Source organism: Cataglyphis hispanica, chromosome 10 (assembly GCF_021464435.1).
Source record: "Cataglyphis hispanica isolate Lineage 1 chromosome 10, ULB_Chis1_1.0, whole genome shotgun sequence".
Classification (NCBI taxonomy): Eukaryota; Metazoa; Arthropoda; class Insecta; order Hymenoptera; family Formicidae; genus Cataglyphis; species Cataglyphis hispanica.
In genome coordinates, this window is record NC_065963.1 from 1,762,686 (window position 1) to 1,779,878 (window position 17,193).

The window sequence follows — 17,193 nt, forward strand, 5'->3', positions numbered from 1 at the left end:
AAATTGCGATAAAAGGAAAAATATTCGAAAGCACAACGAAACAGATAATATTACAAATAATGCTTGTTTTAATTGTATCAAGACAGCTATGGTCGGAAACAAGGACGACAGAGTTTTGACTGACAGTGAAGCATCATGTCACATGTTCAATGATATGGCTTGGTTCACCGAATTTGAAAAGAAGAAAGAAATCTTAAACCTAACTGGCAAATGTCAATTAAATTCGGCAGGCAGAGGTAAAGTTGCAGGAGAAGCATGGTTTAATGGCCGATGGGAGCTAGTATATTTCAAGGATGCCATGTCTCTGCCTGATTTGCGAAGGAATCTGATTAGCATTGGCACTGCTGAACGCGTAGGCGCAAAAGTAAAAATCAATAACGATAAGATGAAATTTTATTTTAATGATCAATTGAAAATGGAGGCACTACTAAACAAAAATAATCTATATGAGTTAAAGTTACAGCGGTCATTAAAAGCAGAAGGCAATACAGTAGAGAGTGACTTAAAAACATGGCATGAACGCCTTGGACATCCATGTTTGAAACAAATGCGCAAGATGACTGGCTCGAATCAATTAGACATTGCCATTCCTGTGGAAACTAAGTTATTCTGTGAAGCATATTTGGAAAATCATTCAAGAAACTATTCAAGAAGAATCAAAGTAAAAACTATTTGACTGGAGAATTCATACACTCGGATGTCAATGGCTCAATGTCCTTTGCAACGTATGGAGGAAATAAATGGTTTGTGATATTTATTGATGCTACGAGAATGACATTTGTCTTCTTCATGAAAACTAAGGATGAAGTATTTGACAAATTTAAAATAGTAGTAAATTTAATCGAAACGCAATTAAGCTATAAGGTAAAGTATTGAGAAGCGACAATGGTCGTGAGTATGTGAATGAAAAAATGAAATCATTCATGGAAGATCGTGTAAGGGATCATCAGACAACAATACCCCATACACTAGAACAAAATGGGGTGGCTGAACACAAAAACCGCACATTGGTGGAATCAGCCCGAGCAATGTTATTTGCAAAGAACTTGCAGCAACAATTATGGGCCGAAGCTACATTAACAGCCACATATCTAAGTAATAGACAACCATCTACCAGATCTGGTGAAAAACCGACATATGAATTATGGTTTGGTCACAAGCCGGAAATAGATCATTTCACACATTTTTGGTTCTTGAGCATATGAACATGTACCAGATAGTCAGAGAAAGAAATGGCAGAAGAAAGCTAAGAAACTACTAATGGTTGGATACGATAGCAATTATACAAATTATCGTCTTCTAAACATAGAAGAAAATTACAGTTTCGAGATATTATGTTGTTTTTCATGAAGAGATGAAAATGAAAAACAGAAGAAACATTGGCTAATTATGGATACACACACACACACACACACACACACACAAAATATTAATATAAGTCAAGAATTTATGTATAAATTAGAATAACTTGTTTTTTAGTTATGCAGTGGGATAATTAATGCTCTAAAAATAATCGTTTTTATTCCTTTTATTTATTTAATACTAATCTAATTAATGTAAATTGAATGGGTGCAGTTTCAAAAAAGAATTATTTTCAATTTCAATGAAACTTTGTGAAAAGCTTTCTTTCGAGTTAAAATAGAAGCTTCTAAAGAGGATTTTGGCATGTACATTTATAACCTCATCGATTTCAATGATATTGAAATATACGAAAGAGAAAAGCTTTCAGAGTGTTCTGGAGTAAAAAATAAGAATTATTTACTATTAGTTTTCGAGGTATAATTATTAAAAGTTTAAGCTGTCTTGTTGTTACGTTGTTAATTTGTTGTCCGGTAGATTCTACGATTCTTTTCTTTTTTTCATAATATTAAACATATACGTTCTAGAAACTCTTTGCATTTAATATAAACATTAAACCAAGGAATATCTAGCAGGCAAGACTAATATTTCAAAAACAATATCAAAACCTAAACCATATGCGATAAATATTCGAACACAAAAATCCATCAGAGAACTTAAAAATTTTAAAAGAAAACAAAAGATGCTCAAGCCGTGAGAACGTTCAAAATTTAGATTCCATTTGCGATGCGCATGCAAAAGACAAACAGATGGATCAAATAATATTCAAATAATATTCAACCCTAAGCTCACTAGTAAAAACACGATATAAGGAGACTCATCTTGAATAAAAGTCTTTCTAATGACGTTTTCGAATGTAACAGGTTTAATAGCTCTAAAGGCGATTAATGAAGTCATTGTATTGTCTCTGCCAATAAAAGACTTAAATTCATAGTAAAATATAGTTATTAATTGATCCGGATTGGATTAATTCGTTCATTCAAAAACGCCATAAGAATTAGAGCGATATTTTACTGATGTAACTATGATCTATTGAATTCGATAGAAACACGTGACACTTGACACTATGTGCTAGACCACTGTTGCGTATTATCTGTATGAAATAAAACTTAAGTGAGTAATTATTTACCTTTAAAGAAGTACCTCAGAACGAGCTTGACATATGCTGTCAAAGTTATGACCCTGTAACATTCAAAAAATTTTAGCATCGGTCATTCTTTATTAAAAAGTTATTAACAAATAAAGCTGACAGCATTAACATGTGTTTAACTCTATAATTTGAACTTTACCTAGTGTATTATTATCTAACTGTTTTAGTCCACTCTTGGACATAAGTCTTTCATAGTATTTTCCAATTTGTTCTGTATTATTCCTCTTGCATTGTCCATGTCTCAAGAATCCTCTTTGTCCATCGGCCGTCGGAGGCTCTCGTTGTATTCAGCCCAGTTCCATTATCAGAAGACAATTCTTTCGATGATGTCTGCCACGTCTATTCTTCGACATATAATGCTGTTAAAGACTGTTCTATCTCTTGATATGATATTTCATGCACCTTTCCTTGGCTCGCTGATCTACTTGAATTTGATTTATAGATTTTCGTGTTAGAATCAAAGTTTTCGCATCATATATCAAGACCGGAAGAATGCATTAGTTGTATACTTTCCTCTTGAGAGATATAGATATATCGTAGGTATCTCTAAATAGTAGGTATCGATAGGTATCTCTAAATACCACTTTGTTCAGTTTACCAAAGGCAGCCCATGCCAAACCAATATATTTCCTGTATATTTCAAATGTTTAGTTCTCCTTGACGATTCGTATCTCATGGTCAACATATTTATAGTTACATATTTACACAAAATATACACAGACACCTGCTCAATTTTCATGTCGTCAACAATGATCCTTTCGCTCAAAATCAGATTTGTCATTTGGTCTTGAAGAAATTTATATTATGAGTCCGATTTCTTTTGAAGCGCAATGCAATGTTTTCCTAATATGCTACGTCCTTATCGACTTTGTCTATAAACAAAATAATATCATCAGCAAATCTTAAACGACTTAATTTTTTTCTATTAATATTTATTGATAGACCCATCTGATCCCAATCTTTACTCTTGCTTATCTAGAATGAATGAACAATTTTGCGAGATTGTGTTGCCCTAGCAAACACCTTGCCGTATTTTAAATTTGTTGGTAGCGTTGTGGAGTCTAATGCAAGTGGTAGCTTTGCGATAGATATTCATTATCAATGTAGAGTATCTGTGATCTATCAGCTAAGGCTTCCAACATTTCGTGCTGATCTATTGAGTCAAAAACCTTTTCGTAATCAAATGCCTTCTCGTAAACTCCATTATTTGCATATTTGTATATTTAAGTAAATATCTGGATAAAAAATGGACTCCGCCTAATTATTAAGAAAGTAGTGAAGCTTGTTTATATTATATTTGTGTAATATAAATATAGCGTAAGATATAACAATAGAACAATGTGAAAAAAATATTTGTTTACATTTATGAAGGCAGAGGAAGCCTCTCCTATTTCTGATTTAAAATTAAAATTTGATTTGAATTAGGTTAAATTTTCCGAAAGTAAAATCTTTCATAAGGGGAAAAAGGGGGACAGAACCCACTGTGTCCACGCATATACTTTACAATATAAAATGAAGTCCACACCACAATTGTTATATGGATAGGAAAGTATATGCGTGGGTTCCATCCCCTTCTCTACAAAGGGGCTTCATTTTCGGATATAATCTAATCCAAGCTAAATTTTTATTTTAAATAAAAAATAAAAGGCTTTGCTACTGTTGATGTAAACAGATACTTTTTCCATGTCTGTTTTGCAAATATGTAAAAAAAACTTTATTTTTCCTTATTTTATAATAAAAAAAGCATTAAAATTATAAAATATTAATTCTTCATATCTTCTAAACCAATGTCTTCCCCTGCAAATTTTTTATGAGGAATTACTTAAAAGACTCCCGTACAATATATTTTTATTTAAGAGGCGATAAAATTGGAGGTGTATTAAAGGTGTATTATCTTTTATGCAGTTTTATCAAAATTAAAACTTTGGTGAAAATGCAGAGGAACGAAGCTTCCCGCCACTCACATGTGTAGCACATCTCTATCCACACATATTTAGCAAATTATTTTCTTTAGCACTGACACGAACTAATATATTTCTTAAATTTTTGTTAATAATTTTTTTAATGAAGAATGACCGGTTAAAAATTTTGAATGATACTCAGAGTCATAACTTTGATAACATATATCAAAAGTTATTTTAAGGTGCTTCTTTAAAAGTAAATAATTATCCGAAGGTTTATCTACACTAATAGACTATTTTCTAGACTTTCTTATGGAAGAGAAACGCTTTCAACTCGTAATAACAATATTTAAAGATTCATTAAAAAAATATTCTGCTTGCTTAATGGAAAGAGTACGCGAGGAGACGCTATGATTCGAGGATACGAAATCAACAACGAAGTGGATCATCTGTTCCGCATTGTCGAGCCCACAATATAGTCTTTCGTCGACTTGTCCAGCGAGATTTTACATTTGTCATCACATACAACTAACAATAAATCTATTAGTTTTTTATTTTATTTCGATTTTTTTAATATTTCTTTCCTTAATTCATCCTTTCTTCCTCTTCCTCAAAGAAAACAATTATTTGACGATCATTCCAATCTTTAATTAAAAATATATACATAAATCTATATTTATCTATTATGTTAATATTTATCACATGTTAAATATTTTGTCTATTTCTTCACCTTCTTCTTTCTACAGATCGACAGGTGTGATTAATTTAAAGATCTTAATATAATGTTAAGAATTGATGTCCACTCTGCTTTAGATCTTAAATTACCTTCGTCTTTTTATAGATCGGCAAGTGTGATTAATTTAAAGATTCTAACGTAATGTTAAGGATAGATATTCAAATTCAGCTTCAGATTCAAGATAACTTTTTTCCATTATCTCCAAAATAATCCCATTATTAAAATTTTATATTAAATTTTTTTCTTTTTTGTGTCTTTATTTATAATTTTATATTTTGTCTTATTTATTTATTAATTTTTTTTATTTATTTATTAAAAGGAAAAAAGGAAAAGAGAAAATGATTATCTAACCTTATTCCCTATAATTAACGGCTAATTCTCTACTAATCTTTACGTATGTTTTCTAATGGAAACCACGAAACAAACCTGACTCCCCTCCCCCCATCTCTGCAAAATAGAGATATTGATTAAGAACCAATATCTCTATTTCTCAACCCGCGAGAAATATAAAAAAATAGAACGATACGGAAACTTCTGGCTCGGACGTATGCAAATTAATAATTTTTTCATCTTCATATTTCTATTCCAATTTTTATTTTATATAATTTTTCTAAAACAATTTATTGTAAATTTCCAGTCGGAATTTAAATTTTAGTTTTTTTTATTCCCGTTAATCTCCTCCGCATTTATGTAACATCCGTAAAAAAACATTTTCTTTTACTCTCACACTCATATATACACACATGCGCACATATTAAACTTTAAGAATCATTCATTTTAATACACATAAAATCAAATATGTATTTCATATCTTAAAAATTCTTTTTTTTTTATTGAATAAAAATATAAGATTAAACTTTAAATTCGTGTAGCTTATTAACCCGTTTTCCTTTCTGTACTCCGAGTTCGCACAAGGTCTTGTGTAACAGGAGTTCAGTTCCTTTACCGAAAAAGGATCGCCGGTCTACTGACAGAATAAGCGACTTTTCCGGCTGTTGACCTATCTTGAGTCCTGCATTGTTCATTCGATTCGAGAACATTTATCTCGCAAAAGAAAAAAAGAGTATGTTTAAGTTTCGAGGTAAGTATAAGTTACGTTCCTTCTCAACTCAATTTTCCATGAATCTGGGCATGACAGTACAATGTTCAAATATTGTATTATAAAGAATTAAAGGATTCAACATTCCGTTTATATTCTGCTCATGTATTAAAGTTTGATTTGTATATTTTTTTCTAGCCGTTCGTGATGATTGTTTATTTTTCTATTTGTAATTAATATATATGTACCGTGGTTAGTATAGGTTGGGTTAGTTCTATTCAGATTGCAGGCTCCGCCCCTCCCCCGGTCATACATGTATTATTTTTACATATTACATCAGCAAATTAGATTGCATATTAATTGAAATATCATATGTAGCAACATATACAATTGTTATACTTTTTATCATTTTTTTTTTTAAATAACTTTCTTATAGGAATCGCTAAATTTCCTTTTAGAAGCTTTAATTTTAATTAAAAATAGGACTTTTCACAAAGTTCGAAATGAGAGGTAATCCCTTTTTGGAATTTTATCCGATTGAATTATGTGCACATTTCACGACATTAGATTTATGAAAAAGAAATTATCCATCAAAAAAAATATAGTAAAAGGAAACTCTACATATATGTAAAAAAAACCTTACAAAGGAAAAAAAAGTATATAAAAATACTTTAATATGTATCCCTAAAAAAACTTTTGAAATAATTTTTTCTTGAAAAATATCTTTACTAATTCTTAAGAAATAACTCTAAAAACAAAAAACCTGTATAAAATAAAAAATCAAAACTAGATATGAAATCAATAGTAATTGGCCAAGTACTTAAAAGCAATTCAGTTTGTGAGGATTTGTAATTTGAAATAATATAATTTACTTTGATTTACAAAGTATATTTTACAGGATATATAATTTGAAAGAAAATTTTTTGTAAACTTTAAGTCGAGGCGCGCGCATAAAATAAAAACTTGGCCGGATCGTAAATATATGGACCTAGATTTATTGTCTATGTACAATATTGTACGTTATATGAAAATTATTATATATATCATATCAGATTTATTTGTATGCATATCATATTTATTTATCATATTTATTTACATAATTATACATATTTTATAAGATATACTTTACAAATCAAAGAAATTCTAATATAATTATATTTTATATATTTTATAAGATATATTTTGTAAATTAAAGGAATTCTAATTGCACTAATAATGATACAAGTAATTTTTACATAACATGAAATATTGTACAATATGAATTAATTATATATGTTTACGACTTTAACTCAGGCACGTCAAGTTTTTATATTTTGTTTTGTAAGTTTGTTTTACGCACGCGCCCCGACTTAAAGTTTAAAATTTTCTTTCGAATTATATGTACATCCTGTAAAATATACTTTGTAAATCAAAGTAAATCATACTATTTCAAATTACAAATCTTCACAAATTAAATTGCTTTTAAGTACTTGGCCAGTTAATTATTAATTTCATATCTAGTTTTGATTTTTTATTTTATACAGGTTTTTTGTTTTTAGAGTTAAATATTTCTTAAGAGTTAAATAAGGGTATTTTTCAAGGAAAAATTATTTTAAAAGTTTTTTTAGGGATAAATATTAAACTTTTTTTATATATTTGACGTATTTTTTTTATCTTCGTAAGGTTTTGTTACAAGGTTTTTTTACAAGAATATCACTATTTTTTGTAAAAAATCATATTTAAACTTTCTGTTACATATAATTTGAGGTTTTTTTATATACTTGGCATACTATTTTTACCTTTTACAAGAGTTTCTTTAGAAGGATATCATTGCTTTTTGTAAAAATTAATATTTAAACTTTTAGTTACATACAAATTGAGATTTTTTCATATGCTTAGCCTACTTTTTTTACCTTTGTATTTAAAAGTTTACAAACCTTAATATATAATTTAATAATATTTAATACTATAATTAAATTTAATAATATTAAATATCGTTAATGAAATTAAATAGTATTAATAAAATTAAATAATATTTAATATTAATAATAATATTAATAATATTTAATAATATGTATTAACAATTTTTATTAATATATTTAATTATACTAAACAATATTATTACCTGATATTTCTTCTTCCTTTTTTCTTTCATCTCTGATCTATCTCTATTTTATCTATTTCTATCTGCTATCTCTATCATTTCTCCGATCTCTTCTACTCTCATCCTACATTCTTCTCTATTCTATTACTTCTGAACTATCTCATAAATCATTACATAGTATTAATATAATATTGTCAGAATGTATCTCAAACTTCATTATGTATCGTGAACTAGTATTCAAAAATGACAAACAATTTGAACATAACTTGTTGCTAAGTTTGTCTTGTCTTGTCAGAGACATAAAAACATAATAAAATGCATACACTTCTTGTCTCAACTTTTTTCACGACAGATTCTGTCACGTAAAGTGTAACAAAATTCTTATTGACCAGCTATGTCGTATTCAAATGCGGAAGCTTTAGATATGATGCTCATTTTAAGTGAATGTGATAGTCAATTTAGAGTAGCTGTAAGGTTGTGGCGAGAACGATATCCAGATCGCACTCTTCATTTGTATAATGTATTTTCTCGTTTAGCTTACTGAATTAGCAATAAAGGTATTATTCAACCGGATCACAATAAAGGCAGACAAATTCGACGCCAAGTTAAGGACGAAATTCTTGCACACGTTCAATTGCATTCTCATAATTCATTAAGTACATTCATTAAGTGTACAGAAAGAGATTCTGGTATTAGTCGTAACACAATTTGAAGAATTTTTCATGAAAACAAGCTACATTCGTACAGAATGTCTCTTCATCAAACATTGACATATGCCGATTTTAGAAATAGGCTCAAATTTTGCAATTGGATACGTTAACAACCACCAAACTTTCATCAGAAAATTTTATTGGGAAAATGTAACTTGGAACTGTTATTGGGCAGAAGAAAATCCTCATTGGTTACGAGAAATTGATCATCAACATGTTTGGAAAGTCAACGTTTGATGCGGAATTATTGAAAAATATGTCGTTGGGTCGTTTTTCTTTGAAGAAAACTTAAACGATGTTCGATACACTAATTGAAAATGATCTTCCACCCTTACTTGAAAATATTCCTTTACAATTGCGCTTAAACATGATTTTCCAGCAAGATGGATGCCAAGCGCATACATCTAGAATTGCCTGTGAACGATTAAACAACATGTTTCCAGATAAATGGATAGGCAAATATGGCCCACATAATTGGCCACCACGATCACCGGACCTAACCGTTTTCGATTACTATTTGTGTGTCGTTCTCTAGATGCTGATAAAATTTTTCATGCTAGAAATAATTTCGAGAAGAGAGTACTTAATTGCATTGAAGCAAACGATGGACATTTTGAACACTATTCCTAATCACATCTAGCCATACATTTATACACACACACACACACACGGGGTGGAGGGTGCAAGGGGTCCGGCCCCTTTCTCCCTCCTGGCTACCGGCAGGGTGGACCTTTACAACTTACAAAGTACATGCTACAGTGTCCGATCGAGCCTGTGTCCAATTGCAACCATATGTGTCCGATCGAGCCGGTGATCCATAGTGTGATCAGTATATTCAAACCAATAACTGGTTTAATAAAGGATAGAAAATAGGGGGATAGAGAAGAGATTCGATTTAAATGTGAAAGTTACAGGATTTAAAAAAGGAGAGCAATGCGTGGATAGTCTTGGAAGAAGGTTTTCTTGGAATATCTTGAATCTTGTAAAGTTGCGTTATCTTGAATCTGTGACAGAAATGACATCCTTTGTGCATTATAGAGAAGGCAGCTCCAAAATACGTGATCTGCATCTTACGCATGGGGAAGCTATATCAGCAAGAAGGTCTATAATGAAATTGCATCGATCTAAACTGTAATTGAGTGCGTAGTGGTTGCTTCTAAGTCTACAGCAAGTAACAATGCTTTCTCGGCTGAGTTTAAGTTTATGGAACCAGGGTTTGAGCGTGATTTCTTCGAATGAGCTAAAACATTTAAATCCTTTGTGTCTGCCTTGCATTTTGAGGACTTTGCTAGAACTTTCAATGTATTTTCTTCAAGGAATGGAATAGAAGTCGGTGTGAAGAAGTTGCTTCTCAGAGAATTGACCTATAGAAATGGCTTTTTTCGTCAAATAATCAACTGTTTCGTTTCCAAGGATGCCTACATGTGCTAGAATCAAGACGATGATGTTTTCATATGCGGCCAGTTTGATCTCGCAGAGTTTTTGTTTGATAGCGTAGATAACATAATTGTATTAATAAGCAAGATTGATAGAGAATAGGAATTCGGTAAGACTTTTAGAATCGGTAAAAATGATGGATTTAGTAACTGAATTGGATAGAATATGCTCCAGAGTATAAAGAATAGAAAGCTTCAGCAGTAAAGATGGAAGAATAAGAGTGAGATTTGAATAGAAGTTGCAGGTGAGGCGGCGAAGAGTATATAGTGAACCCTAGTCGTTATAGTAGTCGTCCGAGTTATTCTTTGAGGCGTCCGTGAAGAAAGATGTGCAGGAAGAAATTAATTGGTCGTAAATTAAAGAAAACAATTTGAGGTATGGGAGCATTTCTGATGTTTTCTACTTCGGTAAAAGAAGTGATGACGATTGAGGGAAAGAAGATGAGCGCGTCGATAAAGTAAACAGCAGAGTAATCAAATTTGGAGATATAAGGTATTGTGCGAAGAAGAGAACTAAAAGATCTGACCAGGAGGAATTTTTCTAAAGGATTGATCTTGGGGGTTCTGCGTGAATACCACAAGAGAGCAAAAAGTTTATCTATAAGTGGAATCAAGAGCGAAGATTTTTAGAATGTATTTAGAGGTAAAGAGTTCGAATATAGATCTTAGGGGGCCTTCCCCAACCTCAGGGAGAATAATGTTCGTTGGAGTAGTCCTTCTGAAGCCCAGGCATGCGCGTAAAACTCAGAATTGAATTTTTTCAAGATGATACATAGAAGAGTGATTGTTAAAAGAAAAAGTAAGGTAGCCATATTCCATAGAGCCTTTTATTAATGCTCTGTAAATATTCAGGAGGGAGGAGAGCATTTCTCTCCACCAAGTTCCTCTTAGCATGTTGAGGATATTAAGGAGTTGGAGCATCAGATAGAGAGAGAAAGAGCACGGACATGGTTGCTGTCAGAAAGCCGAAAGTTGAGAGAGACGCCTAGAAATTTGCAAGAAGTTGAATCAATGACGGAGTTGTTCAAATTGATAGAGTAGGCAAAAGGATTGATGCGTTTTTTTGTGAAAATTATTAAGGAGAATTTAGAGGACGAGACCATAAGACCTTTAGAAGAAAGGTATCTTGAGTCCTTGTTGGATTTTTCCAAGAAAATTCTAAAAGCGCATTTTCAATTTTGTTGGAGCTGACAAAGATGGCAATGTCATCGGTCAATTAGACCAGTTCGCAATCCTCTCCAATGTGTCTGTTAAGTTTAGAGACGTAAATATTAAAAAGAATAGGACTGAGAATGGAGCTCTGCGGAACTCCTTTGTAGGTGAGATATTCATCGGTGAGTATCCCGTTAATCACAAACTGAAGCCTGCGAGCGTGTATAAGTGTGTAAATAAAGCGGCATAAGCTAAGAGGTAGAGCCAGCTCTTCATGGTCAGAGATGATAATAGAGAGAACGACAACGTCGAAGGCGTTAGAGAGATCTAAGAAAAGACATGCAATGGCCGTGCTCCGGGTAAAACTGATATGGATTTCTGTAGTAAAAGTAAAAAGGTTGTCTTGGCAGGAGCGGTATTTTCGAAAGCCGAATTGTGAGGATGGGAGTTTTTTATAGCGTTCAATCCACCAGTCAAGTCTGAGGAGAATGAGCTTTTCCAGGATTTTAAGACAGCAGGAAGTGAGAGAGATGGGATGAAACTTCTCTGGAGTAGCTTTAGAGATAAAGTATATTAATAAATGGCTCCATGTCTCTGGGAATTCTCCGGAAGAAAAAAGATCGTTTAGGATTGACAGGAAGAGAGGATAGTATTTCTCCGGCAGGTTAAAAAAGATAGTATAATCGATTTGGTCTAATCCAGGAAATGATTTTTTATTTTTGTAGGAGAAGATAACGCGAAGCAGCTCTTCTAGGCGAAAGAGATTATCAAAAGTGTGGCAAAAGTATGGACAGTTCAGGTCGAAGCAAGAAGATGGAAGCTTGTGAAGACATAAAGAGGAAGAAATAGAATAAATTAAGTCTTGAATTTCAATCGGAATACCAGAGTTGGAAAAGGGAGAAAGGGTAGAGGAATTGAGAAATATGTTTTTGATTCTTTTGACAACGCGCCGTAAGGCGGAAATGTTAGTAGAAGAGGTGACAGATTCGCAAAAGGATCTTCATCCTTGTCGCAAGCTTAGCTTGGCGGAGGGTTTTTCTGGTAAAAGCTTTTTGTTTTTTCAAGCTAAGATAATTAGATCGGGAAGGACTTCTGCGAAATGCGTGAAGAGCTATTTTCCTAAGTTCTACAGCTTCGGTGCAATGCTCATTCTATCAGGGAATGAGTGGGAGAGATTGGTCTCTATTATCAGATTTTGCACTTCAATCTTTGATGCAAAAGTTATTGTTATTGTTGTTATTAGCCTTGCGTTCTGGTAGGAGAGAGATGATTGTACCTTTGAGGAAGTTGCAGAAGATAGTGTATTTTTTTGATGGAAAGATGTCAGAGATGTCCAAGCGGGAAGAAAAAGAGGGAAAAAAAAGTAAGGGGTGGTGAAGAGGAGTTTGCGGTCAATCTTGGAGGTGCGAAGCTTATGCTTGATAAAAGAATGAGATTAAATAGGATGACTGAATGTGATGACAGAGGAGATAATAACTATCAAGAGAGTCGTCAAAGGGATTCCAAGAACAGTAAGGGATCAGATCAGAAGAAAAAGTTAGATCGGAAACAGAGGAAGAGCGAGAAAAATAGGAGATATACGTAGGGGTGCCGTCATTAATAGAAAAAAGGAAAAATCCTGAGAGAAATCAAATTAGAAAGTGCTAGTATTAAATCAGATCGGTTACAGCCCTAGGAGACGTGATGTGCGTTGAAATCGCCTGTGATGATGACTTGAAAAAAAGTTGGGATAGAATTAAAGAGATCATCCCAAATGAGAAGGTGTGAGTGTGTTGGATATCTGTAGATGGAAAGGATGTAGATGTTGCCGCGTGAAGAGGGGATTTTGGCCCTGACCGCTTCAAGGATTCCATCTGGGGAGAAAATAAAGTCGAGCTTAGTGAAGGGAATGGAGTTTTTTATCGCCAGCAAGACGCCACCAGATCTTTCCATAAGATATGATTGAGTTATTCAGAAAAAAGGTTTTGTTGAGGGAGAGCCATGTTTCGGATAGAGCAAGGATATCGAATTGGCTTCCGATTTGAGCAAAAAAATCTATTTTATTGAGTACGCCATAACAGTTTCATTGGAAAAGAATAAAGCTGCAGAAAATTTGTTAGTTATTTTTAACGGTAAAGGAAAAATTGCTAACCGAATTAGCGGGAAGATTGCAGAAAAATTAAACAATAGCAGGAATAATTTCAGAGAAATTGGAAGAAACCAGTGAAGGAGATAGTTGAGTGAGGAATGAAATAATAAGGTGAAAAGCATCTTGAAGAATAGCTGGATTGGGAATAGGGGCAGCAGCAGAGTTAATAGGATTGGTAGGAGGTGCCAAAAAAAGAGAGAATGAAGTAGAGAATAATACATTGGAACAGAATGGTTTTTGAAAGAAAGAATGATGAGAGTTTTTGGAAGGTTGTTTAAGCTGGGGAAGAAAGACGGATTTTATTTTTAAGTGGTAAATTAGATTAGTGATAGAAGGAGATTTAAGACTAGAAAAGAAATTTCTGAAAGCATTAGCGTAGAAGAAAGAGAAGGTGAGATATGAATAGAGAAAGAGGAAAACGAGTATATGTTATCATGCGAGAGAGCAATGGTGTGAGAGGAGGTGAGAGTGGGAAATTCTTCAGAGGATGAAGAATAGGGGAGAGGGGTCCTGTTATCTTTAAAGATCTCTTTAGCATTTAGTAGAGAGACATTTCTTAAAGCAACGTATTTTCTTATCTCCTTTTGTGTGGCAAGTTCTGGACAGCGAGGCGTCTACTCGATGGTCACTTGACAGTTCACAGACCTTGGCGGATTTTGTATTTGTTGGCATTGTTCCTTAGAGAAGGAATGTCCTTTCTCTCCGCAATGTGAGTAGCGTGGCTGACTTTTACAATTGGCTTTAATGTGTCCAAATCTAAAACAATTATAGCAGCGTGAGACTCTTGCTATATAAGGAGACACAGAATACCTGATGTGGAACATGAAAATGTAGTTGGAAATTTTTTGCCCTTCGAAAATGAGTGAGACAGACAATGAAGATGAGTGAGTGACTAATGCGGGTGCATCTTCTTGAGAGTTTGTATGAGAGGCTGAAGGAATCCTGCGATTCAGTCTGTTCGCAGCAACAACCTTGATAGGCTTGTGATGTTGCTTAAGATTGTTTGATCGGTAAAGTCCAATGGGACGTCTCTTATAATACTTTTTCTAGAGGAACGGAAAGGAGAGATGAAGGCTTCTAGATCTTTGACGGCAAGTCTCTTATCTTCAATTAAGGCATTGATTGCATCTCTAGATTTGAAGGATATAGATACTTTGGAGTATCCTATCTTCTTGATTCCGAGAATTTCTTCAATGTTCAATTCGCAAATAACTTTTCCCATAAAGGTGGGATGAAGCGGAGATTTTAAGTTAGAATTGGAATTAAAAAGGCGTTGAACGTGTATGTCAAAGGGCGTTGTTAATTGAGTATCGATTGCTACTGAAATCCGTGAGAGATATAGTTGATCCAGAGTTTGGACCATGGCTTGAATCTATGCTGCTTGCCGTTCTTGAACGCAAGTTTTTAAAGGTAGAAGGTGGAGGTTCTACATCGCTGGCTCGTTTGGCCCGTACCTTCAGACGAAGAGAGGAATTGGCTTCTAAAATTATTTATTGAAGAGCGGTAACCACGTGGGGGTTGTTGTCTACATTCATGCTCATTCTTGAATATATGATGTGAGAAATTATTTACGATTGATGCTGAAGTCCCATGTAGTTCATCAAACCAAAACCTTTCTCCAGAAAGGAAGAGGGAACAAGAAAAAAGGTCAAAGAGAGTGGAAGAGAGAGAGAAGGAAAAAAGAAGTTCCGAGAGAGAGAACAAAGGAGGCACAATGGCCGAAGCCACGAACAAAGGCGTAGTAGCGATCGGTATCAATTAGCCTGATATCGAATCTTTCGTTGCAGGGCCGCCGAAGATTTATTGTTCAAAAGGAAGCACACAATAAGAAAAGCGAACACGACTAAATTTAGCACTCAGAATAGCAAAGAAATGGACTGATTTATCAAAAAACTAGGAGGCACACGAAGACACATCTAACTACGAGCGATATCAAGTTGGCAGACTTCTCTTTATTTGCACTGCTCAGAGATCGGGTGCGCACTATTCTCTTCCTGCGCCTTAAGGTCGTTCTACATTAGTCGCAAGCAGCTAATTGCAATAAACGCAAGCAGCGCTACTTTCATGATTGAAAGTTAGCGCTGCTTATGTTCATGCGATTAGTTGTTTGCGTGTATGTCGCATTTATCAGGTGATTCCGATTTCGCGTGGCCGTCATACGCGTTTTTTGCTATATTCCTTTTGTTTTATTGCTTGCTTAGATTTTATAAAACTCCTTGTGGTGGAATTTTGATCCAATTATCTCGAACTTTGTTCTTACTTGGTCGATATTAAAATATGAAATTTTACTAATGATATTCATGATCGGTTTTAAACTGATATTGATAAGAACTCGCCCTGTTATATTTTGCGTAATACATTTCTGACATTCATACTTTCTTAAAACCGCACGTGTGCTCGAATTGTGGGAAAGAAAAGAATCGTGAAGTCTACAGCACACTGGCCGTGTTCCGATATTACTATCAGTACTAAAAATCTATAGTTCACGTTATGTGACCTATATATTTTCAATACTGGCAGTAATATCGGACCATGGACATATTCATTCGACTCGTTTGAAAATAACCTTGTACTTCACCAAAGATTACGCACTAAAATGTTGGATATTGAGAAGAATATTTCTCTCGAAAAGAAAAGAAAAAATATCTGCATGAAGTTTAGTATAAAATATTGTTCACAAGAAAAAAAGAAGTATATAATTATCAAAAAATGAAAGGAGTGCAATATGATCAAATCTTTTCATAATTATACATATTCTGGAGTTGGTAAAAAATAATCTTAATAGAATGCTTCTATTTTATTGTAATTTTAATAGAATTGCTGTAATTTTAATTTTAACGCTTGTGATTATTATCTTTCTGACAATTTTTTTCAAATAGAATAATATCTTGATATTAATATTGAAAGCAAAGCTAATATACTGTGACGCGTATAGCAATTTTTTATTTTGTATCATACAAATGTTATTTGAAAATTTATCAATATTTGATGAGATTTGAAAATAAAACAAAAAATAGAAAAAATATTTTATTATACACAAAAGTTACTTACGTATATACATTATTTTTCAATATAATCGTCCAAATTGGAACCCTTGTCAAAGCACAATAAAAGCTTCTGTATGTTCTCATCAAAGTACCGAACAGAAAACTGATATATATATATATATATATATATATATATATATATATATATATACTGTAAAATTAGAAAGTTTAAAAAAGTAAAGATGTTAAGTATTAAGTCTCGCGTGTTTGAATGATGCGCGTATGAGTGGGTATGTGCAGTATGTTCAAGAGCAAAAATAGCGGCGCGTCCGGTCTGCTAGCCGGGAAATCACTCTGTTTGAGTACGTATCAGAAGTAACACGTGCAATTTTTCTTTTTTCTCAAATAACGAATTTAATATAAAGCTAAAGTCTTATATTTCTCAGCACCCTCTTTCAGCAAATAACCAAGGCGATTTTTTTCGCTAACAAAGGTATATATATATATATATA